The sequence below is a fragment of the Neofelis nebulosa genome, chromosome 12 (genome assembly GCF_028018385.1).
Source record: "Neofelis nebulosa isolate mNeoNeb1 chromosome 12, mNeoNeb1.pri, whole genome shotgun sequence".
NCBI lineage: Eukaryota > Metazoa > Chordata > Mammalia > Carnivora > Felidae > Neofelis > Neofelis nebulosa.
The window spans coordinates 93,528,546-93,548,470 of record NC_080793.1 but is presented as its reverse complement, the minus strand read 5'-3'; the positions used below and the strand labels follow the sequence as shown (position 1 = coordinate 93,548,470).

Genomic DNA, 19,925 nt, shown 5'->3' with positions numbered 1-19,925 from the left:
AACGTTTATTCATTTTTGAGACAGAGAGAGAGCATGAATGGGGGAAGGTCAGAGAGGGAGGGAGACACAGAATCTGAAACAGGCTGCAGGCTCTGAGCTGTCAGCACAGAGCCCTATGCAGGGCTCAAACTCACAGACCGCGAGATCATGACCTGAGCCGACGTCAGATGCCCAACCCACTGAGCCACCCAGGCGCCCCTCACATCCATATTCTTAAAAGCTCCCAAAGTGCTGACCCATTCCAGCACTGACTCTATCCAAAATCTCATGTAAATCAAGTGTGGGTGAGTTTAGGGGTATATTTCATTTTGAGGCAAAGTTCCTCTCCAGCTGTGAATCTGTGAACCAGACAAGTTACCACAGATGTAGAATTTGCATTCCTTTCCACAGGGCGAAAGAAGAAAAAATTGATGGGTCCCAAGCACATCTTATGACCTAGCAAGCAAATTCTGTTACGTTTTATGGCTTGAGAAAAATCTCTGGTTGGATGCTCTGCCCTCTGGTCCTGCTGTTGTAGCAGCATGCAGCCCCTGTGAGACCATGGAGGCATTCACCCTCTGAGCCCACTGTGGGGATGGCAGACCTGATATGTTTCACCATGAGGGTCACTGTTTCCTCCTCTTGGTGGATAACACCACAGAGGTCCGACACCTGACCTTCATTGTGTCCCATCTACATATCCTTAGTTGAGCCACACAGTTTCCACTGAGGGTTGACTGGTTCCAAACTAATCTCTATCAAATGACTGTCCAGCAACACTACTGGTATTTTCTCCAGAACATGCTTTCTCATTTTGCAATATGGACAGGCTGAGAATTCTCTAAATCTTCAAGTTCTGGCTTCTTTTTGCCGAACACTTCCTTCGATTCACCTCCCTTGTCACATTTTTCTATGAGAAGAAACAGGTTACACCTTCCATCACTTTGCTAAGAATTTGTCACTTCTGTTACTTAAGATTTCTACCCTGCACCAAACACTGGGACACAACTTGGCCACATTCTTTGCTGCCATATATATGTAAATAAATAACAAGGAATGCCTTTCCTTCAGTTTCCAGTAATGTTCCACATTTATGTCTGAGGCTGGGGCAGAATCACTTCTAAATCCCCTATTCCTACCATAGTCTCTTTCAGGCAACCCCAGCGTTCTCTACCAAGCACCTCAAAGCTCTTCTACCCCCTACCCATCACCCAGCTCTAAAAACACATCCATAGTTTTTCACATATACTATGATAGCACACCACTCTCAGTACCAAAACTGTATTCTTTTGTCAGGGCTACCGTAACAAAACCAGAAACAGGAAGTCCAAGATCACCCTGACCTACTGAAGCCTCACCTCCTGGCTGGCAGATGGTGTGTTCTCCTCACATGGTATTTCCCTCCCCTGTACGTGTGCCAGAAAGCGAGTGAGCTCTGGTGTTTCTTACTCTTATAAGGATGCCAGGCCTAGCAGATGAGGGCTTCATCCTTACATCATTTAACTTTCATTACTTCCTTAGGTCCTGTACCCAAACACTGTCACATTAGGGAAAAGACTTCATCAAGGGCTTTTGGGGAAAATTCAGTTCATAGCACTCTGCTCTCTGGACTCCCCCAAATTCCTACCTGGCCCTCAACCCCTGCCATTAATGGTCATGACCTTTCCTTTCCCATGAGTGTGAAGCCAGCAGGAAGCAATGGGCATTGCTGCACTTTCCTCAAGTGGAATGCAAGAAGCATATACTGGTCCTTTCAATGGCTGAGGAGAGAGGGGAGCTGGACATGGCTGCTTTCTAAGCCTTCCTCCACACCTGGAGACCCATCTCCCTTACTGACAGACACCATGGGGATCCTGACGCATGAGCAGCTCAACCTGTGAAGCTTTTTCTTCTTTGGGGCCAGAGCATCCCTTCTATCTGGAGACACCAAGTAGCCTGTTTTAGGGAAATTCCTTCCACACTCTAATACCAGCAGTGAAAAGTGGGAGGAATAGTGATACCAAATAAGTCAAGTAGACCTAAATAGCATTGCAAGAACTCTGAAAGCGACACTGTCATTGGATCAAACAGAGCCCACAAAAGTAGGCTGCAATTGGGGAGGTACCCTTTAAAGCAGGGTGACTGCCTGCCTGGTCACCCTGTTTAAATGAAAGGTTTAGAGAGGACCCGGAGTTTCTTAGCAGCTAAATGTACAGAATGCAATAAAAAGTTACTCATAATTCTAAGAACCAGGAAAACACAACTTAAATGAGAAAAGACAATCAAATGACACCAACACTGAGATAAGCATGACAATGGAACTGTCTGACAGGGATATCAAAGCAGCCATCATAGAAATGCTTTAAGCAATCACAAGTTCTCTTGAAACAAATGAAAAAAGTACAGTATCTCAGCAACAACAAAAAATAGAAGTTACACCAAAGCTGAAGGGGAAATTGTTAAAAACTAGACAACGGGCACCTGGGTGACTCAGTCGGTTAAGCGTCCGACTTCAGCTCAGGTCATGATCTTGCAGTCCATGAGTTCGAGCCCCGCGTCGGGCTCTGTGCTGACCGCTCAGAGCCTGGAGCCTGTTTCGGATTCTGTGTCTCCCTCTCTCTCTGACCCTCCCCCATTCATGCTCTGTCTCTCTCTGTCTCAAAAATAAATAAACGTTAAAATAAAAAAAAAAACTAGACAACAAATTTAAAAACTATTTGGACGGGCTTAAGGGTAGAGTTATGGCAGAAAATGGAATTGGGGAGAATTTGAGGGCAGATCAATTGAATTCAGCACATCTGAACAATGGAGAAAAAAGACTGAGAAAAAGAGCCAGAATCTTTGGGAGAAAAACAAAAAAAGCTAACGTGTCATCAAAGTCCTAGAAAGTAAGAAAAGAAATGGAATTGAGAAAATATTTGAAGAACTATTTTTAAGAAATGCCCAGAAATATCCCATATTTGGCAAGAAACATAAATATACAGTCAAGAAGCCAAATGAATACTAAATAAAACAAATCCTAAGAAATCTACACTAAGACATCCTAATTAAAATTTTGAAATCTAAAGGAAAAAAAAAATCTTGAAAGCAACCCCAGAGAAATGACTTACTACCCACAGGGGTACAAAATGAGAGCAGATTTCTCAGGAAATCACGGAGGTCACAGGAAGGTGGCACAACATTTTTCTTCGAAGTCCTAAAAGAAGACTGTTGACTGCAGAGTGAATATCTACCAAAATTATCCTTCAAAAATGAAGGTAGAATTAAGCACATTCCCAGGGAAAGAAAACTAAGAATTTGCTGCTAGCGGACCTGACCTTGAAAAATGGCTAAAAGGAAATTCTTCAAATAGAGAAAATGATAAAAGAAACACTGGCACATCAGGAAGGAAGAAAAAAATCATGGAAAGAGCACAAATAGAACTATATAAATTGGCATCCTTCCACCCACAGGTTTTTAAAATCAAATGTGATAAGTTGTAATATCACTTGATACTCTAGACAATGACTTAAAAGTGGGGACAGTAATAAAGGGGCCTAAACAAAAGTAACATTTTCACACTTCACTCCAAGTGATAATATACTGATAGACTGTGATAAGGCACATATGTGTATTGTAATACCCACAGGAACCACTTAGAAAATTATACAAAGAGATACACTAAAAAACATGAGGAATGGATCTAAATGGAATCTTAAACAACAAATAACCCACAGAAAAACAATAAAAGAGATACAGAAAAATGAGACCTACAGAAAACAAATTTTAATTCAGTAATAAAATGGCCAACTTAAGCCCTAACATAGCAGCAATTACTTTATTATCTAAACATTGGTTCTAATTACGCTAATCAAAAGACAAAGATTGTGAAGGCGGATTCAAAAGAAAAAACAAAACCACGCGACCATGAATTTTAAAAGGCATTAAGTTCCCATATTAACATCAAATATAATAGACTTCATAGCACAGAAACTGACTAGAGACTAAGAGGGATGTTATATAGTAATAAAGGAATCAATCCACCAGGAAGATATAACAATCCTAAATGTGAATGAACCAAATAACAAAATGCATGAAGCAAAAACTGATAGAGCTGAAACAGAAACTGAGAAAATTCATCATTATCATTGAGGACTTCAACACTGCTCTCTCAGGAGCTGAGGACTACAGAACAAATATCAGCAAGGATGCAGTAAACCTGAACACCATAATCAAGAACTAGGATCTGACATATAGATCATTCCATCCAAAAACAACAGAATGTTTTTCAAACACCATTCACCAAGACAGTCCATACATATCCTGACTCATAAAACACACCTAAACAAATTTAAAATAATTGAAATCATAAGGAGTGTATTTTTCTTTTTAGTTTTTTTTTTTAATTTATTATTTACTTTGAGAGAGACACAGCGTGAGTGGGAGAGGGGCAGAGAACGAGGGAGACAGAGATCCCAAGCAGGCTCCACATTGTCAGCATGGAGCCCAGTGTGGGGCTCAAACTCACAAAACCATGAGATCATGACCTGAGCCAAAACCAAAAGTCAGATGCTTAAATGACTGACCTGCCCAGGCTCCCCATAAGGAGTATATTCTTTAGCTACAATGGAGTCAAACTAGACATCAATAACAGAGACAAAAGGAAAACTTACAAAGACTCTGAAATTTAATAACATAGTACTAAACCATGGTCAAACAGGAAGATGTTTCATAGGAAATAATTAACAAATATACTGCACTGAATGAAAATGAAATACAACATAGCAAATTGTGGGATGCAGCTAACACCGTGAGAAGAAAACTGATAGCACTAAATGTTCACATTATACATACAAAAATGATTCAAATCAGTGACAGAACTTTATACTAAAGAGCTTAAAAAGTGGAGCAAAGTAAACCCAAAGAAAACAGATGGACAGAAATAATAAAAACAAAAACCAGTGTAGTTCACATAGAAGAATGGAGGGAACAAAATGCTGGTTCTCCAAAAAGTAAAATAAACTTGACTAACCTTTTGTACGAATGACAAAAATTAGAGCATAAATACAAATCATCGAAGTCAGGAATAAAGTAGGATATCTGTTACTACAGATCCTATAGCCATCAACAGGGTAACAAGGGAGTGCTATGAACAATTTTTACTACGGTCATGAACTATGTATCTTTGAAGTGGACAAATTCCTCAAAAAACACATCTGAAAACTCTAAATCAAATAGATAGAATCTGAGTATTTACATAACCACTAAGAAAACTAAATTCATAGTATTCTTTTTATACATGGTTGGGTTCTATTTGCTAATGTTTTTGAGGATTTTTGCATTCATCTTCATGAGATATTGGTCTATCGTTTTATACTTTAACATTGTCTGCGTTGGGTATCAGGGTAGAACTGGCCTCATGAAATAAGTTAGGAAATATTCCTTCCTCTTTTCTGGAAGAGATTGCACAGCATTGGTATTCATCCATCCATCCAATCCAAATGCTGGGTAAAATACTCCAATGAAACCATCTAGGCCTGGTTTCTTTTTCAGGAACTTTTAAGATCTACAACTGCTCTTGTGCTGAGTAACTTTTCAGACCAATAAGCACTTCAGTAATTGTAAATAAACTCAAAACTTTACAAAGGAGAAAAAAAACAATGTGTAGGGCCCCATAAGCACCACATTTCTAATAAAGTCCACTGGCCTTAGCTATATCAACCAGGGCAGAGCTGAACACCACAAGGGAAGTTTGTGCAGTGGTGTGTTTTTGGAGGTTCAGAACAGAGAACGTGGATCTTCCCAATTCCAAGCAACTGTGGTGCTGCTTCTATTCCATTTGGGAACCAAAAAAGTCCAATCACCTTTTTTAAAATGGTGGAAAGATGGGAAACAATTTTTTCTTCTATTAAATCCCCCAAATCTTTTGGAGGCTCTGAAGGCCTGGCCTATGGTTGGCCCAGCTGAGCACAAAATGGAGGGTCTTTTGTAGGAAGATTCTGGTTTCCTTCGCAAGCCACTATTTATTCACTCTTGGGTCTCCTGATGGGATAGAGTTTGCAATCAGCACTGCCCCCTCTCTGGGTCCCTGGCTCCATTCCAGAAGGAATCAGACTGAAGTGTGCTGAGAACTCTCAGAAGAAATGGTCCAGATAGAGAAAAGGTGGCACAAACGGTCACAGGACTCCAAGATATTGGAGGCCAAGCACACGACTCACATTTATTCTGTCCACGGGACAATTATTTGTCACCCTTGAAACTGGTCATAATAACATCTACCATTTAGGTTTTTTGTTTAAGAAATAAGTGAGACAACATGTAGAATGTTCAAGGTATAGAGGGAAATCAACAAATATTAGAAACCTCCCATTGCTAACTTTAGCTCTTCTATAACAAATTGTAAAGTAAAAACTTTAGGGGTTTTTCCCCTTTCATAAAACATCAGGTTCCCTGGAATAGGACACACTGTGCTAACGTATATACCCACTCCCCAACACAGAAATTCTAGAAAATCATACAGTTTTGATACAAAACTTATGTTGAAAAATGGAAATCATCAAATAAAGCATGAACAAAAATCCAAAATCAAAACATTGGAGCTGACCTTACAACATTTTCTTAGACCAAAATACGATAAAATTACAAATAATAAAAAACCTCTTAGAAAACAAAATTCTATTAACACATCAGAAATGAAATCATAGTGTAAATCTAATAATGTTTGTAACTGAATAACACTAAACCCAATATATATCATAGAGAACTAAAATGTTAAAGGGATATCAATAGCCAAGATGACATCATTAGACATTAATATTAGGAGGAAATGAGCATTTCCCTCAGAAAGTCAGAAAAATAACAGGTAAATGCTCAAGGAAAAAGAACATAGAAAACATGAAAGATAATAGTAGAAACTAAATGAAACAGAAAACAAAAAAAAACTTCAGTGTATTAGGATGCTCCAGAGTAACGGACCCAATAGATTTATGTGTGTTTTTTAAGGAATTGGCTCATAAGATTCACGGGTAGCAGTTCTGAATCTGTAGGACAAGACAGGAGGCTGAAAACCCAGTGAGAGGTATGCTTGGGGGCAGAAATGAACAACAACAACAGAAACAGAGATAGACTCAGATATAGAAAACAAACTCATGATTCCCAGACGGGAACACAGGCAAAAACAAACAAAAATGATGCTTAGGACATAACTTACCTGGGAAACCTTGGTTTTTGCTGTTATGGCCTTGAAATCACTGGATGAGGCTCAGCCACACTTTCAAAGAGTAATCTCTACTTAAAGTCAACTGATGGTAGATGTTAATTACCATCCACAAAACGCCTTCACACAAATACCTAGATTTGTGTTTGATTAAATAACTAGGTACTACAGTGTAGCCAAGTTAACACATAGAACTATCTATCACAGCCCACCCCTTGTCAACTCAACACCTATATACATCTCCTTAAACCATACTTAATCTCCAAATAAAAACAACAACAAAGTCATACTTCTGCCTAACATGATACAACTCCTTTGCAGGGAAGTGGTAGTTCCTTTTTGGTTATATGGAGTTCACTGGTCATGTGGCTGAATCTGGTATTTACACCTACCTTATTCCCCTACCCATTCCGTATTTTCTTTGCCAAATGAAGTGACCCAAACTTTCATTTTTGAATGGGCCATTAGTTCTAGCTGAATTATAATTTTCCATGGACTTTAATCACAGGATGAATGACATCTTTATGTCTTGAATCACACCTTTATGTCTTAGGGTATCTCCTCTGTTCTGGACCCTTTCTTCCTTAACTCTATTGTGTAGTAGCAGCCCAATTTCTCCTTAATAATCAGGATCACTCACCCCACCCAGTATGGTGTCCTCCTTTTTTGCCTATTGAGAGGCATGAGGATCTGAAAGTAGCAATTGCCAGGTCAGTAGATTTACTGCTGTCTCCTAGTAGAAGCAAAATTTTTGACAGATCTCTATGGCTAATAGTGAGCAGAACTACTTTCACTTCCACCCCTTGATTCCTGGACCAGTGAATCCTGGCTGTGGGAGAAACATCACTATGTACTGAAGGCAGATTTACAGCATATATAGCTTCTGGGAGTACACTGTACTGACCCTGCAAAGTATTGCCATCTAGCCTGGCACTATAAATGAGTTTTTAAGAGGCCAATTAATTGTTTTATCAAGGCAACTGCTTCAGGATGGTGGGGAAATGGTAAGACCAGTGAATTCCATGTGTTAGCCCATTCACTCTTCATTTGCTGTGAAGTGAGTTCCCTGACCAGAAGCAATGCTGTATGGAATACCATGATGGTAGATAAAACATTCTGTAAATCCACAGATGATAGTTTTGGCAAAAGCAGTGCATGCAGGGAATGCAAAACCACATCTAATAGACTAAGTGTCTATTCCACTAGGAACAAAGCACTGATCCTTCCATGATGGGAGACAAACTGTACAGTGTTCTGGTTTCTACAGGACTATGTTATTGTTTTATTTGAGTAATTCTATGGACTGTCAAGGAACTGAAACCTACTTCTCATGAATAAGGCACTATGCCTAGTCTTTATGATAAGGAAGGTTGTTTGACAGGACAAGAGTGGAGAGGAGACCTTGCCAGTATACTATATGAGGTCCTGATGGCTTCAAATGTCAAGGTAGCACAGAATGTTGAATTTAATAAAAAAAACTTATGGCCCCAATTTCCCCAAATCTAGGGAAGGAAATGGACATCCATTCCCAGGAAACTTAACAGACTCAAGTAAGAGGAATCCAAAGAAGTCCACAGCAAGAAGCATTATAATCAAATTGTCAAAAGCCAAAACCAAAGAATTTCAAAAGCAACAAGAAGAAAGCAACCTTTCATGTACAGGACCTCCCATAAAATTTGAGATTTCTCAGTAGAAACCTTGCAGTCCAGAAGGTAGTGGGACAATATAGTCAAAGCACTAAAAGAAAAAAACTGCCAACTAAGAACACTGTATGTAGCAAAATTATCCTTTATTTATTTATTTTTTTTAACATTTTTACTTATTATTGAGAGATAAAGACAGAGCATGAGCAGGGGAGAGGCAGAGAGAGGAGGAGACACCGAATCGGAAGCAGGCTCCAGGCTCAGAGCTGTCAGCACATAGCCCAACACAGGGCTCGAACTCACAAACTGCGAGATCATGACCTGAGCTGAAGTCGCACGCTCAACCGACTGAGCCACCCAGGCGCCCCGCAAAACTATCCTTTAAAAGCAAAGGAGAGATCAGGATTTTCCCAGATAAACAGAAGCTGAAGTTGTTCATCACCATTAGCCTTCCTTACAAGATATGCTAAAGGGAATTCTTTAAGGTGAAATGAAAGCATGCTAAACAGCAACAGGAGAGCAAATAAAAGTATTGTACTCACTGGTCAAGGTAAATATGTAGAAAAATATGGACTACTGAAATACTGTAATAATGATGAAAAAAATCACTTAATTCTAGTATAGAAGTAATAGACATATAAAATATATAAATATGTTAAGAGATTCACAATATAAAAGGTGTAAACTTTGATGTCAATAACACTGTGTAGGAAGAGAAGTAAATGTATACAGATTTTGCATACAACTGAAGTTCTGTTATCAGCTTAAAGAAAAGGAATCAAAGCATGTTGACTACAAAAAGTGAAACACAAAGGAAGACAGCAAGAGAGGAAAAGAGGGACAAAGGAGTTACAAGACAGAAAAACAATTAGCAAAACAGCAATCCTAAGTTCTTCCTAACCAATAATTAACTAAAATGTAAATGGATTTGAAGTCTCAAGTCAAAAGAGCAGCTGAATGGATAAGACAAAACACAAGACCCAATTACATGCTGTCTACAATAAATTCACTTTAGATTTAAGAGGCACACTCAGGCTCAAAGTGAAGAGATGGAAAAAGTATTCCATGATGAAGGCAACCAAAAGATAAGCAGGGTAGGAATACTTAAATCAGACAAAATAGAATTTAAGTCAAAAACTGTCACAAATGACAAAAAAAGACATTGTATAACCATAAATGAATCAATTCTCCAGGAACATATAACCAATTATAAACCTAACTTCACCTAACATCAGAGTACATAAATGCACAAAGCAATTATGATGTAACAGAAGGGAGACAACAGCAACATAGCAATAGTAAGGGACTTCAATACTCTCAACAATGGATAGAACATCTAGACAGAAAACAGCTTGCAAGTGCGAGTGAAAACACTCCAATAAATCACTTGATCTTAGCCAAAAAGCTGAGAAACACTAAGACTCCAATAAATCAAATAGGAATGAAAGAGTAGACATTAAAACAGATTCCACAGAAATAAAAAGGCTTATAAGGGACTGTTATGAACAATTATATGCCAATATGCCAAGAAACTGGATAATCTAGAAGGAACAGATAAATTCCTAGAAACATACAACCTACAAACACTAAATAAAAAATAGGAAACGTCAGCAGACCTATAATAAATAAAGAGATTGAATTAGTAATCAAAATAATCTCAACAAAGAAAATCCCAGGACCAGATGGCTTCATAGATGAATTCTACCAAACAATTGAAGAAGAATTAACAACAATCCTTTTCAAGCTCTCTTAGGCCATTTGCGCTGCTATAACAAAATAGCACTGACTGAGTCACTTATAAATGAAGGAAATTTATTGCTCAAAGTTCTGGAGGCTGAACATCTGAGATCATGGTGTCAGCATAGTTGAATGAGGGCCCTCTCTCTGGTTCAAAGCTAGTTCCTTTTCATTGTGTTCTCACATTAAAGGAGCTACAGATATGTCTGGAGTCTTTTTTTCTCTAAAGGCACTAATCCCATTCATGATGGCTCTGCCCTCATAACCCAAGCATTTTAAGGCCCCACCTACTAATGCCATCAGATTGGCCATTAAGTTTTCAATATGTGAATGGGGTGTGGCAGGGAACACATGTAGACCATAGCAAACTCCTGCAAAATATTAAACGCAGGGAAGTCTTCCAAACTAATTTTATGAGGCTAGCATGACATTGATATCAAAAGTAGACAAAGACACAAGAAAAAAATTTACAGGCCAATACCCCTAATGTACACAGATATAAAAAAAACCTCAATGAAACACTAGCAAGCTGCACATTAAATGGTTGTTGAAAGGACTATATGCCATGACTAAGTGGAGTTTATCCCAGGGATGCAAGGATAGTTCAACATATATAAATCAATCAGTGTGATACACACACCACATTAACAGAATGAAAGAAAAAAACACAATTGTCTCAACAGATGCAGAAAAAGGACTTTAAAAAATTCAACATCCTTCCATGACAAGAACTGTCAACAAGACAGAAATAGAAGAAAATTAATTCAATATAATAAAGGCCATATATGAAAAGCCCACAGCTAACCATACTCAGTGGTGAAAAACTAAAAGCTTTGTAATCTTTAAGATCAGGAAGAAGGCAAAATGCCCACTCTTGCCACTTTTATTCAACATGATTCTGGAAGTCTCGGCCAGATAAATTAAAATAAAAAGCACCCAAATCAGGAAGAAGTGAAATTATCTGTTTGTAGAGTCCACAAACTCTTAGGAACAATAAAGTTGAAGGACACAAAATCAACATACAAAAATCAATTATGTTTCCATACACTAACAATGAAATATAGGAAAGGAAAATTAAGAAAAGAATCCCATTTACAACAGCATCAAAAAGAACAAAAAAGTACTTAAGGTTAAATTTAACCAAAGAGGTGAAAGCTTTATAAACTAGAAAGTATAAAAAAATCTAATGAAAGGAATTAAAGACAACACTGATACATGGAAATACATGCTGTTTTCCTGGACAACAGGACTTAATATTGTTAAGATGTCCACACTAGCCAGGGCAATTTACAGATTCAATGCAACCTTACCAAAATACGAACATTTTTTTTTTTTTTTTTTTTACAGAAGTAAAACATATGATCCTAAAATTCATATGGAACCACAAAGGACCCCAAAGGGCGAACACAATCTTTAGAAAAATAAAGCACAAGACATCAAAATCCCTGATTTCAAAATATATTACAATGCTACAGCAATTAAAACATATAGTACTGGCTAAAAGACAGACATAGGCCAATGTAACAGAATAGAGAACCCAGAAAGAAACCCATGCATATACAATAAACAGATCTTTAACAAAGGTGCCAAGAACATACAATTGGAAAGGCACAGTCTCCTTAATAAACGGTGTTGGAAAAACTGTATATTCACGTACAAAAGAACAAAGTTGAACCCTTATTTTACACATACACAAAAATCAACTCTAAATGGACTAAAGACTTGAAAAACATTAAGATCTGAAACTGTAAAACTACTAGAAGAAAACACAAGGAAAGTTTCATAACATCAGTCTTGGCAGTGAGTTCCTGAATATGAAACCTAAAGCAGAGTAACAAAAGCAAAAATAGACAAATGTGATTACATCAAAATAAAAAAAGATTCTGCACAGCAAAAGAAACAACATAATGAAAAGGCAAACTGACAGACTGGGAGAAAATATTTGCAAATAGTCTATCTGGTAAGGGATTAATATCCAAAATATAGAAGAAACTACCACAACTCTCAATAGCAAAAAGTCAAATACCCCAATTTAGAAACACGCAAAGGATTTTAATAGATATTTCTCCAAAGAAGACATACAAATGGCTAAGAGGTATATGAAACTGTGGTGCAACATCACTAATCAACAGGAAACTGCAAATCAAAACCACAATAGGATCATTTCATCCCTGTTAGGATGGCCATTATTTTTTAAAAAGTTCAAAGACAAGTCTTGACTTGAATGTGGACAAACTGGAACACCTGTGCACTGTTGGTGAAAATGTAAAGTGATTCTGCCAATACAGAAAACAGCATGGAAGCCGCTCAAAAAATTAAAAATGGAACTATCATATGATCCAGCAATCCTACTTGCACGTATTTATCCAAAAGAATTAAAATCAAGACAGCAAAGTGATATTTGCACTTCTATGTTCATTGCAGCATTATTCACAATAGCCTAAATGTGGAAGCAATCTAAACATCCATTGATGAATAAATGAAGAAAAAGTACATATACAATGGAATACCATTCAGCTTAAAAAATAAGCAAATCCTGCCATATGCAAAAATATGACAAAATAAGTCAGTTACAGGACAAATACTTTACAATTCTACTTACATGAAGTACACAAACCAGTGAGGCTTACAGATGAAGGAAGTAGAATGTTCTTTGATTGAGTCTGGAGGTAGGAAGACATATACAGACATATTGTTACTGCTCAACAAGCATAATGTTTTAGTTATGCAAGATGAAAAAGTCCTAAAAATATGTACAAATTGTACTTTTAGTTAAGAATATTGTACTGTATATTTAGAAATAGACTAACTGGATAGAGTTTATATCATGTGCCCTTACCACAATTTAAACTAAAGTTAAAGGATCCCAATTCAGTGGCTACAGTTCCCACTGTAATTTCTGACCTACAGAGAAGAATGACCATGATGCTCTCCAAGGATTCTTGGGACGTGCTCACAGATTTCTTTCTTAACAGCTGTAGTGAAAGTTGGGCCCTCTGGTCCCTCCTGGGGTGAGACCATGGTAAATCCTGACATCCTCCCTAAACAATCTCCCTAAATCTATGAATACTTTACAGTATATCGAGAAAGCTCTGGCATTTCAACCTCATTTAGCACAGGCCATATTTTGTTCCATGTTGCAGCCAGCCAGCCAACCAACCAACCAACCAACCAACCAACCAAATTGTTAGAGCCCTGTCTATCCATTCAATAACTGAGTTTAAAATCTCTTAGTGGGCCTTTACCAATACATTAGGCCTGATACAATGTTATGTTCCTTCTACCATTATCCTACACCATTAATAAAATTTCCAACATACTCCTAAACTTATGTCTGTATATACTGAAACACCCATACAGTTTTTTGGAGTGTAGTATCCCCCTCCTCCGAGTCACATTTTTGACCTCACCCTGTGGCCTGCTGAAACTGAAGTCTAATTCAAGTCTATAAACAAGGACAGTGGTGGGGGTGAATTGTGAAAAAAATCAGCAGTATCTTGTGACATAACTTCCTTAGAGAAAGACATTACAGTTTATTCATGCAAAGCAGGATTAATCTCAGATGGTGACAGAATGGCTATTTCTACTAGCAGAAAAGAGTCAGTGTAATGTAGGGGTTCGATGCCTCTAGCTTCATCAGAATCTTTCTGTATGTTTTCACTCCAATTTTCAGGGATCCATTCCTCCTCAATAAGTGTCCACATTTTAACAGAACACACCATACAAAGTGAGAAACTCACCCTGCACAGTAATTCAGAATGAGACTCTGGGTTTTGTTTTCAGAAATGTCAGCTCTTTGGCTACAGGAGATAAATATTTCTTTTAGGGCAGAGATAGATAATTTCAGGTCACTTATGTGTAGTTTTTTTTTTTTTTAACATTTTTAATTTATTTTTGGGACAGAGAGAGACAGAGCATGAACGGGGGAGGGGCAGAGAGAGAGGGAGACACAGAATCGGAAACAGGCTCCAGGCTCCGAGCCATCAGCCCAGAGCCTGACGCGGGGCTCGAACTCACAGACCGCGAGATCGTGACCTGGCTGAAGTCGGACGCTTAACCGACTGCGCCACCCAGGCTCCCCACTTATGTGTAGTTTTAACTGGGAATTTAAAGCTCTGACTTCATGGTTTTATTTCCTTCCCTTTCTCCAGCACCAGAGCAACCACTAAATTTCATTTTATTTTCCAGTTTAACAAAAGGTCAATCTGAACTGGTTTCTGGGGTTCTGGAATTGATAACCTAACATGAATGGACTCAACTATTCTGTTTTTAGTCATTTTAAAAAGGCACAAACAGGGCACCTGTGGAGCTCAGTCGGTTGAGTGTCCAACTCGGTTTTGGCTTCAGTTGTGATCCCAGGGTTATGGGATCAAGCCCCATGTTGGGCTCTGCACTGACCATGCAGCCTGCTTGGGATTTTCTCTCCCAGTCTCTCTGCCCCTCCCCTGCTCATGCTATAAATACATAAATGAACAAATGAATGAAAAGGCACTAGCAGTCTGTGGCATGATGTGGAAATACGTATATTCAAAATATCACCACTGGATATTCTTAGTGAAATACTTATAGAAAGCAAAATTCAGGGTGACCAGGTGTTCAATACACTTTTGTCAAAGGTTTGAATCTTAAATGTTGTCTGAAAATTTTAAAAATACAAATTTTAGAAAGCATTCAGAAAACAACAGTATGAAGTTCTAGGCCTTGTATCCCCATGCAAACATCAAGTTACTAAAGGACACAGTAAAAACAGCTTTGTGGGAGCCCTAGAAACGATTCAGAGATGTGCAGCAATCAAGTGAACCAAATGAACACCCATGTATCTCTCAACAGTAAACAAAATGTGGTATATACACAGTGGAATATTATTCATCCTTAAAAGAGGAGGAAATTTTGCCATTTGTGGCAACATGGATGAAACTGGAGGACATTATGATAAACGAAATATGCCAGTCACACAGGAATACTGTGTGATTCCACTTACATAAGATATTTAACTAAAATAAGTTAAATTCAGAGAAACAGACCATACAATAGTGGAAATAAAGTTTTTGTTACAATACATGAATAAGCTCTACAGATTTCCTACACAACATGATGTATACAGTTAACAGTATGTATTATGAACTTCAAAAAATTTTAGAGGCTAGATCTCATGTTAAGTGTTCTTAACACCAAACAGACACACAAGTATACTTTAGGAGCTATTGTATAGGGCTATTACTTTGACTCAAGTGATGATACCATGTTTGCAGGTCCAAATGAATCAAACTGTATATGTAAAGCTAATATTTTTTAATGGAAAGGAGTGACATAAGCAAGATGACAAACAAGGAATCTCCAGGCCCTTGTTCTCACAGAAAACATCAAGTAGATAATGACTGAGTAAAACAGCTTTGTGGGAGCTCCAGCGATCAGGCAATGATCTGCAGCAACCAAGTGAACACCCATTCAAGAGAGAGCCACACTCAAGAGGACAGGAAATTTCACATTATTTTTGTTCACTCTTGTCCTAGCTCATTCCGGTGAGATATGGTGCAGTAGGGTGATGCCAACCAATACTGTTTCACCCTTGGCAGAAAAGAGTGCTGCTTGACTGCAATGTTTGACTTGTCAGAGGCTGTCTGAGACACTAATTTGTGTCTCACATGACTTGGAGCTGAGATAGAAATGATATTTTAGCAGATTAGTGGCTGTGAAAGCAGTGATGGGTGCCATGGCATGTGAAAACTATGATAACTTAATATTTGCACACACCTGGAGGTCAGAGATTAGTGATAGATACAACATCTAGGGCTCAAGAAGCCAGCAGAGATTCTTACGGAAATTAAGACTTTTAGAACCAGCTGTGAATGCAGAATAATTGAGAAGGAAAGAATATACACAGGCTGAGGGAAGACACATCCTCGGAAGGAATCTGAGAAGAACTCAAGTCTTTACGCTAGATGATAGTGAAGGTTTTCCTCTGTATATGTATCTATCTAGTCTGTAAAAACTAGGTGAGGTGGCTGGTTTTCAAATATCCAGGTTTTGACAGTGCTCACAAAACATAGAAAGAAAGAAGAAAATGAAGCCCAAATAAACACAATAAATCTCATTCCTAAAGGAATACAGGCTTTGGACTGACTAGAGGAACACTTTAAAACAACTATCTTAAATATGCTCAAGGAACAGGAGAACACAAATAATGAACTAAATAAAACCAGTAAGATAATATATGAGGAAATGTGAATATCAACAAAAAGACTTTATGAAAAAGAACTAACCAGAAGCCTAGAACTAAAAATTGTAACTAAATTGAAAATTTCATAAAAGGGGTTAAAACACAGATTTGAACAGGCAGAGGAAAGCATCAACAAACTTGAAGACAGTGATGTGAAGTGATCAATTCTCAGAGTAAAAAGGAAAAAAGAATAGAGAAATGTAAACAGAATCTAAGGGAATTATGGTTATCCATCTTACAAACTAATATATGTATTATGTGAGTCCAGAAAGAATAAAAAGAGTGAGAGAAAGAGCTAGAGAGCTTATCTGACAAAAACAAAAACTTCCCTAGTTTTGTAAATACATAGATATAAAAATACAAGTTAAACAAAGCCCAAATAAGATAAAGTCAAAGAGACACACGTTGAGACACATTATGATCAAACTGATATTTCACCTTAAGAAAGTAGAATAAACTAAACTCAAAACTAGTATATGACAATAATAAACACAGATAAAGAATATGCACAGATACAAAGAACAGAAAAGCAGACAATGAAACCAAGAGTTGCCTTTTTCAAAAAATCAACAGGTATATATCACCAAGATGGTGACATAAGAAGCTCCTGAATCTTCTATAGATGAACTGAATATACAACTACACAAAGGTTAATTCCTTCAAAGAGAAACCCATAAATTAGTTGAGTAACTCCTACATACTAGGTGACAAAGAAAATACCCACATCAAATTGGATAGGAAAGGCTGTGACACACTCTTACCATAACCCTACCTTGGCCTATTGCTTTTTAATCAGTAGGGAACCCCCAACTCCTATTTCTCCCTGAGGAGACAAGGGTTTAGACCACACGTCTAGTGCCCCAACTTTTGAGAATGCCACCTGAGGGACATAGATCTATCTAAATTACCTAGCACTGAGAGCCGGTGGGTCTTGGATTCACAAGTTCCACTGAAGTATAGCAAACAGGGAAGCAGCTGTTGCCAGGTACATGAACACTCCCCCTAGCTATCCCTTTGGGCTCAGCACAGAGAAAGCAGACAAAAATCTCTATCTCCCAAGTTTTCACTGAAGAAGACTGCCCTGCATACATTCCTAGTTGCTGCCTGAATATTCAGCTTCTAATCAGCTTGAATTTTAGAGCTGACTGTGATCTTCTCTGGAGCCCAGAAGAGCCAGGGGGCTCTTCTCCTGCCCTCTTTTTCCAGCTTGCTGAAACAATATAACTAAGTCACCTGCATATCCTTGAAAGCAGCTTGCCTACCCACCTAATAGCCCAAATTTTATAGCTTCCACTTGAGGGGTGAAAGATCAAAGCAACTATCTCTGAAAGCCAATAGGGCATGCACTGATGAGTCTCATGGGTCTATAGCAAACAAGCATTTTTTAAATGGGCTTACAAGAATTTCCTGTATCTGTGCACCCAGATTCAGCACAGTGGGTGTAGGTAAAAATGCCCATTTCCCAGTTACTACCTGGAAGAAATAGGAGTGCATATCTGCCTAGATGCTGCCTAAGGTTCTGGCTTCTAATTAGCCTACATGTGGTAGCTGACTGGGATCCTCCTGATACCCTGATAAAGCACAGGGAGGGGACACTTTAAACAGTAAAATCAAGTCTGCAGTTTTTTTCCTGAAAGGAGCTTGTCCACATATCTAGCATCACAACTCTTTCAGCTGCCATTCCAGGGACTGGAGCCCAAATCACCATCTCTATGTAATGATGAAATGTGGTAGTCCCTGGGACAAATGAAAAAAAGGTGGAGGTTGTATTTGGGTGCAAAAGTATTCACAGCAATGCATAATTTCCCTTGTTTCAGTACAGAGTATGTAAGCAAAAAATCCATCTCCTGGTTTCTCCCCAACAGAGGCTAGATCGTATATTCAATGTTCTGACTTTCCCATTTGCTGCTTGATGACTGGCCTTCGAACTAGCCTAAGGGAGCTGGAAGGGGTAGGCAACTAATAGTTTATTGGGAACCTGACAGGCAAGTGCCCATTTCCCATGTCTTTGGGAAATTGATGGCTCTTGGCATACCCTCAACCACAGGGAGCCACCAAGAACAAAGACAGGAACTGGAACAATCACAAAGGTTTAAGAGACCAGAGGGGCTCAGGCCAGGATGACTGATGAGCTTCTCCTAACACAAGGCCAATCACTCAACTGTGAGACAAAACACACACCGACAGTCAAGTGAAGAAATGGGAATATGTTCCAAAGGAATGAGATAAATCTCTAGAAACTGACTTAATGAAATGGGAGATAAGTGACTTACCCAACAGAGAGTTCAAGACAATGACAATAAACGGACTTCATGCTGTATTACAAAGCTGTAATCACCAAGGCAGTATGGTACTGGCACAAGAACAGACACTCAGATCAATGGAACAGAAGACAGAACCCAGAAATGGACCCACAAACATATGGCCAACCAATCTTTGACAAAGCAGGAAAGAACATCCAATGGAATAAAGACAGTCTCTTCAGCAAGTGGTGCTGAGAAAACTGGACAGTGACATGCAGAAAAATGAACCTGGACGTCTTTCTTACACCATACACACACACACAAAAAAAACAAAATAAATGACGACCTAAAGGTAAGACAGGAAGCCATCAAAACCCTTGAGGAGAAAGCAGTCAAAAATCTCTTTGACCTTGGCCGCAGCAACTTCTTACTCAACACATCTCTGGAGGCGAGGGAAACAAAAGCAAAAATGAACTACTGGGACCTCATCAAAATAAAAAGCTTCTGCACAGCAAAGGAAACGATCAGCAAAACTAAAAGGCAACCAACGAAATGGGAGAAGATATTTGCAAACGACATATCAGATAAAGGGTTATATCCAAAATCTATAAAGAACTTATCAAACCCAACACCCAAAAAACAAATAATCCAGTGAAGAAATGTGCAGAAGACATGAACACACACTTCTCCAAAGAAGACATCCAGATGGCCAACCTATACATGAAAAAATGCTCAGCATCACTCATCATCAGGGAAACACAAATCAAAACCACAATGAGATACCCCCTCACACCTGTCAGAATGGCTAACATTAACAACTCAGGCAACAACAGATGTTGGCAAGGATGCAAAGAAAGAGGATCTCTTCGGCACTGCTGGTGGGAATGCAAACTGGTGTACCCACTCTGGAAAATAGTATGGAGGTGTCT

The 19,925-nt window shown here is 38.5% G+C and overlaps 1 long non-coding RNA gene across 1 annotated transcript in view; it reads right to left on the bottom strand.

Moving 5' to 3' along the window:
- Positions 1-19,925, bottom strand: part of LOC131492202 (uncharacterized) — a 79,306-nt gene that overhangs the window by 45,746 nt on the left and 13,635 nt on the right. The window lies entirely within an intron of this gene.